This window comes from Periplaneta americana, chromosome 7, assembly GCF_040183065.1.
Source record: "Periplaneta americana isolate PAMFEO1 chromosome 7, P.americana_PAMFEO1_priV1, whole genome shotgun sequence".
Lineage (NCBI taxonomy): Eukaryota > Metazoa > Arthropoda > Insecta > Blattodea > Blattidae > Periplaneta > Periplaneta americana.
This window is the reverse complement of record NC_091123.1, coordinates 150,014,660-150,027,809: the sequence shown is the minus strand read 5'-3', so window position 1 is coordinate 150,027,809 and position 13,150 is coordinate 150,014,660. Positions and strand designations below refer to the sequence as shown.

General features: G+C 38.4%; 1 protein-coding gene across 12 annotated transcripts in view; it reads left to right on the top strand.

The window, feature by feature from the left end:
* The window catches only part of LOC138703582 (histone-lysine N-methyltransferase 2C-like), a 235,804-nt gene that overhangs the window by 70,111 nt on the left and 152,543 nt on the right, over positions 1–13,150 (top strand). The window lies entirely within an intron of this gene.

Sequence of the window (13,150 nt, the reverse complement as noted above, 5' to 3'; positions counted from 1 at the left end):
GCTGGCCATGGGTTGGTCTTCGACGTCCCTCAGGAACACTTCATCCTGACCAAAACGGAGGATACGGCGCCGGACGTCCACCGTTGCATCGAAGATCCGCATGGCGTCGAGTCCCAGGATGACGTCTTCAGTGATGTTGGCGACGAACACCCACATCTCCAGTCTCCTCTTTCCCAAGGTCAAGTCCAGGAAAACTCTTTTTGGATGGGCAGGTTCTCGCCTGAGGCAGTACGTAGCTCATACCGGCGCAGCGGCGTCCTCCCAGGTAGGCCACGCACGACTTCCGGTCTGGCGATAGTGAGCGACGCCCCGGTGTCTACCAGTACTCTGCATGGGCGGCCTCTTATCCATCCGTCAGCAATCAGCCCATCGTCGCATCTTCTGTTAACCGTCTTCAAGATCAGCCGAGGGGATGGTGATGACGGCGCCGACGTGCCCCTCATCGCATCGGCCCCTTTTAGTTTTCCTGTTTCTGACCAGATCGGTCACAGTCCCTCCTCAGGTGTCCAGGCTCGCTGCAGGACCAGCAGGTGGGCACTCCTCGTCTTCGTCGCTCGGGTGATTTCGGTTGACGTTCCTCGACGTCGGCCGCCGCGACGCTCCTAATCCGGTGCGATGCCGAGACGTTCGCCGTCAACTTGGCTGCCTCCATCCTGAGGGCCGCCGCCAGAGCTGCATTGATGGTGCGATGCTCTGCCAAGAGTAGCTGTTGCTTTATTTCTGGGTCTCGAACTCCGCTGCCGAAGGTGTAGGCCGCCTCTCCAGCGATGAAGTCATTAGGTAGGCCCCTGAGCGCCTTATGGGCCAGTTGTTCCACCGCCATCGCGAATTCTTGCAGGGACTCGCCTGACTGTTGGACCCTCGTTTTTAGTTGGGTCCTAAATGCTGCAGCAAGTTGATGGTCACCATAACGTCCCTCCAGGGCCGCCATTATCTCAGCGGCTGTCCCATCTTCTGGAACGCTGTGAAGAATCTCCGACGCCTGTCCTTGAAGCGCGGTCAGCAACTGAGTAGTCTTCTCCGCTGGGGTCCAGCCATTATGTGCTGCGATGGCCTCGAACTGGCGACGGAATATCGCCCAAGACGTCGTACCGTCGAACTTCGGCGTCTTGACGTTGTGATGTCTGGCTGAAGGCGATGATTCCGCAGGGCCACTATATGGAGTCCTCAACTCTGTGGCCGCTTCTTGCATGGCACGTCGAACTTCCTCGGCAACTATCTGTTTATGTTCTCTAGCCTGGCGATCCACCAACGCGAGAATGTGCTTGTTTTCTTCAGCATGTCGGTCCATCACCTCACTCGTCTGCTCTTGACGACGCTCGAGATCGCGGATTTTTCCGTCGAAATGGTCTACCTCCTGTCTCAACTCGGCTACTGTCTCGTTTATAGTTGTAAAATTCTGGTTTAATTTATCCAGATCGGCCTTAAGTTCGTCTTTCACAATGGCGACAATTCCATCTACGTGGGCCGAAACACTTTCGATTTGTGTAGTGACGTCATCTTTCACTCCGCTTATGTCACTTTTCATCTCTGTTTTCACTTCACTTATGTCGCCCTTCACTTCACTGATGTGCTTGTTCATGTTATCTTTTACTTCACTAATGTGCATGTTCATTTCTGCTTTCATTTCTGCGATGGCTTGCAGGATCTGCTGTAGGTTCTCCATTGTCGATAATGTCCCTATTCTGACACCAGTGTGAATTTTATTAGTAACAAAAATGTAATTTATTCGTCACAACAATAATTCCTTTCTACAATTCACCTTAACGCTCTCGTCAACAATTGGATCTTCACTCAACACAGTATTCGTTATAGCACTCCACCGACGACAATGACAATTTACTTGGACTATTACGCACAACAATGAACTGTTAATCTTAACTAATATTTACACAGTACTATTTACAAATCAGAACTATCAGTTCTCAGTTTACAGTTCTTCCATCTCAGTCACTCGAGTTCACAGTATCTCGAACCACAGACCTTCAGAGACAGTTCACTGTACTCGAACTCGGGTCCCTCCAACTGCGGTCCACTGCACTCGAACTCAGGTCCCTCCAACTGCGGTCCACTGCACTCGAACTCAGGCCTTCGGATGCTGACGCAGATGCGGACGCACACTCGAGTCGAACTCCGGCTGGCTTGCTTGCTCTGGCTTTCTCACTGACTGAATAACTGAAAACTCTGAAACTAGTTCGCTGGCGCCTGCTCTTTTATAGCAAAATCATAGTTGCGAGAACCTTCTACAGGTGTGTAGAGAATTATCTCAATATCTCTACATCGACAGACGTCTGGAATAGTCGAGAAGGTCGTTCCACATCCACTGCGTCAAGTAGCAGCTGCGCGCAGACTCGTTGCGTTGACGTAATACACCCTCTCTCTTCTCTCCACCGCGCGACGTCACTCAATGTTCCGTGGAGCCTGTGCGATCTGCTTTCTTGCGGGACGCTGGTCGTGAGTTCGATTCTCACGTCGCTGTCACAATATGATGAAAGAGTAATGGAACGGAGAAAACCTCTCTCCGGCGCCGGGATTTGAACTCGGGTTTTCAGCTCTATGTGCTGATGCTTTATCCACTAAGCCACACCGGATACCCACCCCGGCGCCGGATAGAATCGTTTCAGATTAAGTTCCAACTCTTGGGTTCCCTCTAGTGGCCGCCCTCTGCACTACGTCACAGATGTCTATGAATGTAGGACTGAAGTCCACACATGTGCTGAGATGCACTTGTTATGAGTGACTAGTTGGCCGGGATCCGACGGAATAAGCGCCGTCTTAAATCACGAAGTGATTTATGCATATCATATATATTATTTTAATGTACCAAAGTACATATAATATTTCCATACAGATATTCTGCGTCATCATATGATGAAAGAGTAATGGAACAGAGAAAAACTCTCTCTGGCGCCGGGATTTGAACCTGGGTTTTCAGCTCTACGTGCTGATGCTTTATCCACCAAACCACACCGGATACCCACCCCAGCGCCGGACAGAATCGTTTCAGATTAAGTTCCATCTCTTGGGTTCCCTCTAGTGGCCGCCTTCTGCACTACGTCATAGATGTCTATGAACATAGGACTGAAGTCCACTCATGTGCTGAGGTGCACTCGTTATGAGTGACTAGTTCGCCGGGATCCGACGGAATAAGCGTCGTCTTAAATCACGAAGTGATTTACGCATATCATATATATTATTTTAATGTACCGAAGTACATATAATATTTCCATACAGATATTCTGCGTCATCATATGATGAAAGAGTAATGGAACATAGAAAAACTCTCTCCGGCGCCGGGATTTGAACCCGGGTTTTCAGCTCTACATGCTGATGCTTTATTCACTAAGCCACACCGGATACCCACCCCGGCGCCGGACAGAATCGTTTCAGATTAAGTTCCAACTCTTGGGTTCCCTCTAGTGGCCGCCCTCTGCACTACGTCATAGATGTCTATGAACGTAGGATTGAAGTCCACTCATGTGCTGTGGTGCACTCGTTATGAGTGATTAGTTGGCCGGGACCCGACGGAATAAGCGCCATCTTAAATCACAAAGTGATTTACGCATATCATAAATATGTATTTTAATGTACCGAAGTACATATAATATTTGTATGCAGATATTCTGCGTCATCATATGATATTCCGTCGGGTCCCGGCCAACTAGTCACTCATAACGAGTACACCTCAGCACATATGTGGACTTCAGTCCTACGTTCATAGACATCTATGACGTAGTGCAGAGGGCGGCCACTAGAGGGAACCCAAGAGTTGGAACTTAATCTGAAACGATTCTGTCCAATGCCGGGGTGGGTATCCTGTGTGGCTTAGTGGATAAAGCATCAGCACGTAGAGCTGAAAACCCGGGTTCAAATCCCGGTGCCGGAGAGAGTTTTTCTCCGTTCCATTACTCTTTCATCATATGATGACGCAGAATAAAATGTTATGTTTTATTTAATGACGCTCGCAACTGCAGAGGTTATATCAGCGTCGCCAGATGTGCCGGAATTTTGTCCCGCAGGAGTTCTTTTACATGCCAGTAAATCTACTGACATGAGCCTGTCGCATTTAAGCACACTTAAATGCCATCGACCTGGCCCGGGATCGAACCTGCAACCTTGGGCATAGAAGGCCAGTGCTGTACCAACTTGCCAACCAGGTCGACTGACGCAGAATATCTGCATGGAAATATTATATGTACTTCGGTACATTAAAATAATATACAAGTTCACAATGGTCATATAAACGTAAGACAAGAAGTGTATTACATATCAATGGCAAATTGAAGGGATTGCATACCAGTAAAATAAATATAAGGACAACAATAATGTGAAACAATATCCAATAGCACTTTCATATCATATGTAGCTGCATGCTGACCCCAGTGCAGAAGAAAATTAGAAAATAAAATAGGTAACAATATTATAAATTTAGCTTACATTTCATTGTTAAATTATTAATTTATATGTAATAAATATTGTTCTGAACATTCATAATACCATGTATTTATTAACTCCGGACATTTTTGATAATGGCCATTTAATAACTGTGGACATTTTTGATACTGGACATTTAAGATAATGGCCATTTAGAGACTGTGGATATATTTTATGTTGGACATTTGATGACTGGGGACATTTTTGGTACTGGACAGTTAATGATAATGGACATTTCACAGTGGACTAATTGACTGATAATCCTCAAGCTCAAATCTTACCCTCGGCTAGATTGGGCTATGATGCAGACTTTTTTTCTGGTACAGTGCTTTAATTTTATTTATTTTGCTGTGCTTCAGCTCCGTCATCAGTGCCATCATTGCTATAAAAATTTGTAGGACTCTAGAACAAAGAAATGTCTAAAATATTTTCTGATCTGTAAGTGCTGTTGGAAGACTGTACTTTTAAGTAGACTGAAAATTTAAGATACATTAAAATTTAAGGGATACACTTTATAAATTTTGTTTATTGTAAGTTAGAGGAAAAAATGTAGGTAAGTAATATGATATTCATGATGGAAATGACATTGCAGTATTAAATGCAATTCACACACTTTACGCCAAACCAGTGTCACATCATAGCAACGTCATTTATGATGTCCATTATTGCTGTATTTACTCGTCATTTAATATCAACATCAAAGACATTCGTCATTCTTTAGAATATTTTCACGTGACATGACTCATACGAAATAAGATATAAGAAGTCGATCTTGATGCCATGGAAGAGCTCCATTGGGAAGTAGCCTCATCAAACTGTGACCTTGGAACAAGAGGAAGTCACATTTGATGTGATGGTTGGGATTTATGTGATGTGAATTGCATCAAATTAACATTGTTGTATTGTCTTACCTTACATGAAGTTAATTTTATGTAAAGTGTGGATCGTACTTTAATTGGATTGTCCAGTATGTTTTGAAACCAAACATCCGTTCCGAATTGTCACATCACTCAGGGCTGCCTATTGGAATTGTGGGTTCCCTCCCACTCCCCCCCACGAACATTTGTCAGTGCCCTCCCCCTCCTCTCGAATATTTTAATGAATGATGAAATTCTATAATTTAAATACAGTACTAAGTTAACAGGCAAAGGAAATTTTATTAGTGTCCTTGCAAAGAAGGAAATAGTCCTTCAGTAGTAGGGTACTTCTGAAAATTTGTTGAAAACATAATTATTATTGCAGTAATATGTGGTTTAGCAGAATTCTTCTTTCTTATAAAAAAAGTTTCGTGAATATTTTGTCTCTTCCTTTCCCTAAAAATGTCTAAAAATCGGACTTTGCCCCTCTGACGTTGTAGCCCTGCGTCAGTCCTCTTGCTTTTCGTTTCCATTTTAATTCAGCAGTGGTTGCTATATGAGCATTTTGTTAAGACAACCACACCAAAATGGAAGCGGTTCCAAGTTTGTCTCTCTCTCTAGCTTAAGTGTTGGCTATTACCTGCTAGAAGAATTTTCTTTGAATTTCGAACAAAATGCAGAACTCTGTAGAAAAATATTTGTTAGACCAGTGGCTCAGTTATGGTGAAATAATTACTGTCATGTCTTTGTAAAGTTACTGGCCTTCTTATCCTATTCGGGTTTATATTTCTCTTTAGAAGTTCCTAAACCTTTTTTTGAATGCAGGTATTTCGTTAGACAACGTATCCTTTTATAAAATAAGTAAAAACATACAATTTTCAATACGAATTCCAGTTGAACATATAATAGGGCCAGGAACTACAGTATTAATACAGGTGTGAACATCCTTTTCAAAGAAACTATATAGTATGTTACATCAAAAGAAAGCTCTATGTCTTAACAAAACATGTGTCGTTACTTCACTTCACTATTTCATCCCTCTGTAAAGTTATAACAAAAAAAAAAAGTACTACAGCGCTTGCTTCGGCAAAATGCCGGGTATGCAGCCCCAAACAACTCTGTATGTAGTGACTTCTCCCGGGTTAACTGAAATAGAGGAAGTCCCGTCTTTTTTAACTGAAGTAGAAATGTCTTTCATATTGACACAATTGAGATGCCCCTTTTCCCAATTGAAAAACAGGAGTCTCTAAAAAATTAATGCACAGTTTTTTTAATTACCTATTATTCTGCAGCTTTTCTTATGTGCATATTTTGTACATACATTTTTTTAGGAACAAAATGTTATTTTTTCTTAATTTCTTTTACTTCAATAGGAGAGGTGCAATTAAAAATTTTTCCATTGTTGGTGAAGTACGTACAATCTCTCAGTGTTTTGAAGGTTTGGATGTACTTTCATCTTCAGGTGAGCAGAATGATGAGAAGGATAGTCTATACATTTGGGTCATTCAAGTAGTTAAATTCATATGACTTTATTAGCTTCTTATAACAACTGCAATTATTAAGATACTCTCCTTACCCTTCTCTTCATCTGAAGACGAAGAATATCTAACCTTTTAAATACTGCGAATTCTTTAATTACCTGCAAAAATTAAAGGTCCATGTCTTCCGAAAAATCTGTCATAGCTTACTCTTTCATAGAGGAGTATAAAAACCTGCATTGTAAAACTTGGAACCTGCGCTTTTGGAACAATTCTTTTATAGCCTTTCCAAGTCATCATTCTTAAAGTCTGTTCCATGAAAGCAGTCCTTGATTTAAAAATAGGCGATTTCTGATTATGCCACAATAGGACTGTACTTTTGATTTGGCAATACTTATTACATCAGTTGTTATGACAACATTTTTCTGGAATAGCGAGGGTTTCCTTATAATGATCACTATTAATTCCGATGTTTATATGCGAATGCCGAAGAATTCGATACTCATCTGTACCATAGTTGATTGTATGCTAGGTAGAAGATGTTCTGCTGTTATATGACGAGACCTGGCCATATGTCAGTCTGCAAACTGTGAAGGTTATTGCCTCAACCATTTTGTAGTCAGACTTGGCACTCTCACCTATTTTATTGAAAGACTGCAGTTTAAGGATAATGATTCTGTTATGGTGACTGAAAAGTAACTTAGAAGGGCACTTTTGGAGTTTCAGTATCTGAATAGGTATTACCATGTTCTGAGGTGCTGTAGAGATTTTGCAAGAGATGGAGATTATGTATAGAAATTAAATTACTGACATATATCTACACGTTGCACAGATAAAAAAAACACTGTTGAGTAAAGTGTGATCTATTTAATGTGCTGCGTTACTTTTAGAGTGATCCTTATGGGTAGAATTGGCATGTTGTTTTGAGGCATAATTAATCTTACCCTGGTGTGAATTCCAGGAGATGGGCATCAGTTTAACTAATTTCAGGAGATGGAAATAACAATAATGCACAGTTCATTACATAAATATTACAAGTAACTTCGCGTAACATTGATTCCAGTTTGCATTTGTTGACGAAAAGATCGTGAAGAATTTCACAGTTTTCAGATAAAGAAGGAATAATAGGATCTTAATTATCCATTGCGTTCGGGATTGGAGTGAATGTTTGGTTACTCAAGGAAATCGAATAATCTGTATCACATCTGATTTTCATATACAAAGTGCAGAGTACAGCATTTTGCAACTCTGGGAAGCTCACCGTTAATACATGATATCAGAACACAGATCAAACTCCTTAAAACAAGAGTTTAACAGATTGTACTACAATGAATCCCTGCTCACATAGGTTTTGCAGGAAACGAAATGGCAGACAAGCTTGCCAAGAACGGAGCAGCAGACCCTACAAGAATCAGCGCATAAAGAATGAACACAACACACAGTAAACAATAAAATTGAAGGAAAACCATATGCAAATATCATCTCCAATTACACATTCTGAAATTACCAAGAAGATCTGCAGTGGCTGAATTCAGACTATTCACAGGCTATGAGTATTTGTCAGAACATCTTTAATGAATTGGAATATAGTAATAGAGGACTTAAAGTGCACATTATGCAACCAAAATGGACAACTTCTTAATAAAGAACATCTCCACTGTCAAAAACTAGACAGCAGAAAGCTATTAAATTATGAAATAGTAGAATTACACTGGAAAGCAATAGAAGAAATGGTGCAAGTCAATTGAATCTCATCTCCATTGGGCAACAACAACAGCAGCAGCAGCAGCATTTTGGAATTCTCGCCATTTATTGAAATATTAATATGAAAATAATAGCAATATGATAGAGTTTATGCTATTTACACATCTTCTGTATAATGTAATTTATGGAGTTGTTGCTCACTTTTCCCTACACTCTTTGATTAGTTCTGTATCATCTGAAGTGAAGTAGAAATACTTATAAGAGAAGATAGTTCTCAGTGTACAAACTATCACTTTGTTGTACACTGTATTGTCGACATCTGAACTATTGATTACTCTGAGTTACAGGTATTTATTTAATTATTCATTCATTCATTCATTCATTGTTTTCTGCCCAAGGTCAGATCTTTCACTGCAAATCCAGCTTTCTTCAGTCTTCTCTTTTTTCACTTTCCTCTTAGTTTCTACATATGATTGATATATCATAATGTTGCCAAGCATCTGATTTCTTCTTCTGCCCCAAACTTTCTTTCCTGTTCTCCATTCCTTCCAGTGCATTCTTCAGTAGGCAGTTTCTTCTTAGTCAGTTTTTCTCTTTCTGATAGTTTCAGCATTGTTCTTTCTTCACTCACTCTTTCTAGCACAGCTTCATTTCTTATTTTGTCTTTCCATTTCACATGCTCCATTATTATACCCTTGTTTCAAAAGCTTCCAGTCGTTCCTCTTCACTTCATTGTAATGTCCATGTTTCTGCGCTTTACAATGCCGCACTTCACTAGTTTCTTCCTTATGTCTTTTTCCGAAGGTTCACAGAAGATGCTCATTTTTCTGTTAAAAGCTCTTTTGCCATTCTATCCTCCTTTTGATTTTCTGACAGCAGCTCATGTTACTACTTACAGCACATCCGTAGTATTTGAAGCTGTTCACTTGTTTTACTGCCTTATTTCGAATTCACATGTTTACCGTCTTTATTTTTCTTCTGATAACCATGGTCTTCATCTTGTTTGCATTTGTCACCATCCCATATTGCTTACAGTTGTCATTAAGATTCAGTAGCTTGTCCCTTAGTATCCTATCATTTCTGCTAAGAACGCCATATCATCAGCAAATCTTATGCACTTTATTCATCTTCCTCCTAGTATCACCTCTCCCATGTTCTGGAAACAGTTCTTCACTAAATTCTCCAAGTAGATGTTAAACAGGGCAAGTGATAAAGGAATATTGCTGCCAAAACGAAAAGAAGGAAACATTAGGTTAAGGGAGAATTAGATAATCCACCAATCAGTTAATTGGAATATATATTCAGGATTCTATTATATTCTTCTGAATGATTGATATCATTTTTAAAAATATCCAATTTTAGTTGGAGTATTTTGTTGCTAGGTAAATAATGTCCTAATAAGTAGAAAAGAAAACCTATTTGTATTTCATGATTAAAGAAATTTGCAACTTGGTGGGGGGGGGGGGGGGGGAGGTTGTGTTACAGACACATTAACAGTGGATCCTAGTATATTTAATTTTGAATGCATTACCCATATTTTATTTTCATCGTGAACTGGAGCAGACAAAATGTCCATCTGTATGTAAAAGAGATTCTGAGCTTAGTGCGTGGATAAAATTTATTATATTTTTAGTAATAAATATCTATAGAGATTGTCAGCTTTGTCTGAAGGGCTGCATCTGGGCTGCAGGTCATGTTTTACTTTATTCTCATCAGGTTCAGCCTGTTCAGTCATAGGTAATGTAAATGTCTATGCATGTGTTGTCCGCATGCTCATTTCATTAATACTTCCGTGTTTATGGCTGTTCATATCCCTTGTGAATTTGTCATTATTGCTATTTTCTTCAGTGAAAACTTTGACTGTAAGGAAGATATCAGTTCTGTTGATATTGTAATTGTTTTATATGTGACTTGTGATCTGTATATTTCTTACAGTTGGACAGCTTTATTTCTCTTTTCTGAACGTGTCCATTAAAGTAAAACCTCCTCTCAATTCAAATGTTACTGCTTCAAACTATGGATATTACTATTTAGAAATTACTACACATTTCAACAACCTGTGTATTGACTTCCAGGTAGTGTTGCTTTGTATTTTTTGTTTCTGCTATGTTAGCTTACTGTCACTGAGGGACATTTGAATTTATTAGTGGTGCTGGAGAGCATAGAAATACACAGCAAAAAAAGCGCAATAATTTTTGCAAAATGACCATAATTTTTGCATGAATGTATTTTTTTTCTAGTATAATTCTAATGAAACTACAAATAATATGATTACGAAATCTGTATTATGTTAAAAGTTTTCTTTCATGTACTAATACTCGAAACTGGTAACATTCTACATCTGAGTTACATATACTTTTTCAGAGAACTCAAGTGCTTATTTTTCTTCTCCATACATCTTGCTCCAATTGTGATTTCAAGGAACGTCCAGTTTTGTTGTTGTTAGTTTGATAAATTACAGCTTTATCGTCAGTTGTGAAGGAGTTATTGATATTATTTCACAATTTTAATTCTGTAGCCAGCAAGATACGAATGGAGCCATATCAAAAAAAGAAAACTTTAGATGATAACTTACTATCAGACTTCAACTTTCTATCGCATATATAAAAGTAGAATGACTTTGAGACATTATAGGACAAGAATGAGGTCGTAAGCTTGATTGGACAGTTATGTTAGGGGATTGGCTGTTTCCAATACAATACAAGAGACGGGTACCTCTTACATCTTCTCAAAATTCTTAGAAAACCATCCATCCTGAGGCTCATTTTAGAATTGAGTGTGGTGAAGGGAGCATGTGCTTAGGTTATCTTAACCCAAATGAAGTGTTTCCATGCTTTAGTTATTTGCACATTCTTTTGGCTATTATATCCAGCCAAACTGTGTTTAATAACAAATTTGCAATTAATATACAAATGCAGTAGAAAATCACAAAATATGTAGTTTTTATTTTAAATGATATGGCATACCGGTATGTAAAATTGTCAAAAATATGTAAAATGAAAAGTTAAATAGTATAATAAACCCTAATATGGTGATTCGTTGATATTTCTATTTTCTGAGCATTTGAGTGGCGAGGAATAGAGTATGTATTTACATAGAAATCCCAGCTCTAGTAATGTGGAATGTGAAGAGAAAGATGCTGTGAAGTTGCAATTTCTTAACAATGTGTACAGTTAATTAAGTGTAGTAGTGGGAATGAAAAGTGAAGTATGGGATAAGCACCATTTATGATGATAGGCTTGCATGAAGTAACTTTCAAAAGTATTCAACTTTGTTGTTTGGTGCAGGAAATGGTTTAGAATGTAAACACAGCTCTCTCTCTCTCTCTCTCTCTCTCTCTCTCTCTCTCTCGTGTGTGCGCGCACTGAGTTGTCTGGTGAAGTCTTGTTTAATAAGGGATACACACAAAGCCTATCAATAGAATAATTTAAATGATGGGAAATGAAGTGTATCATCCTGAACTTCAACTGAATGTGATTTTTATGATTTTATTGCATAAGAAATATTATATTTCTCTGTCTGTAATTAAAACTGTTCCCTTTTACTTTTTGAGTGAGGTAAGGGGAAGATAGTGTGAGGTAAATAAAAATCCGTGGTCTGTTTTCATTCATAATGAAGAGAACTGGAGAAGGAAGAGTGTAAATATAAACACATTGACCGTTTTTACATATGCTGTTTTGAATATAATTTTCTTTACTACCATAACAAAAAAAAAAAAAAAATGTTTCCTGAACACCTTGCAATAAAGTTAGTTACTTCACCATATGTGTGCAGTAAAGTAACTTCATCACACACTTCATGATATGCTATATTATTCACTATACACTATATAAACAGAATGATGTTACTACTAATGTTAAAAATCGATCCATGACTTGCTGTAATCTAGAGATTCTGTTCTTGTTGGACATTGTAGGATGTGTTTTTATTATGAGAGTAGAATAACATTTCTTTTAGATTTTTTTTTTTTGTTATGGTAATAATTTAAATTAAATTATATATGGAACTTGTTTGTGATGTGTACTTTTTTGCACTTGTGTAATTTCAGAACTCTCCTACTTCTCATACTGGGAATCTTTCCACTTGTGCAAACAAGTTCAATTTTACACATATTACATAAATAACTAATCATCATCATTAGAAAGTAGCTTGTTTTTACGAGAAATAATCTAACAGAATTTTAGGCATTTATGTGTAATTATGCGAGTTGAAGCATTATCAAAGAAATTACGTAGAAACATTGAAGATAAAACTGGTTTTATTATAAATATGATGTAAATGCATCCAATCATATATATTTGAAAGAGCTAGAAAGCATGGATTGAAGATGTAAAAATATCTGTATAAAAATGACTGGTCATACATACATCACTTCTTTTTAAATCGATTACATTATTGTTTTACATTTTTGTTGGGGAATGTTTAAATAATGAACAATTATTAAATAAATATTAAAATTGTTTCTAAAATAATTTTAATATTGTAGGATTATCTTCTAATCATGCCACTCTTTTTATCTCATTTTTACCCAGTTTTCAAAATGTAAATAATTTCGCATTTATTCGAAATTGGACTCATAGTTACGTGAACTTCCTTATTGAAATGGCTTTAGAAATAAGCTTCATAGATGCTTGATATTCTGTATAGCTTTGTAAATCGTTCTGTGTGTACGTGTGT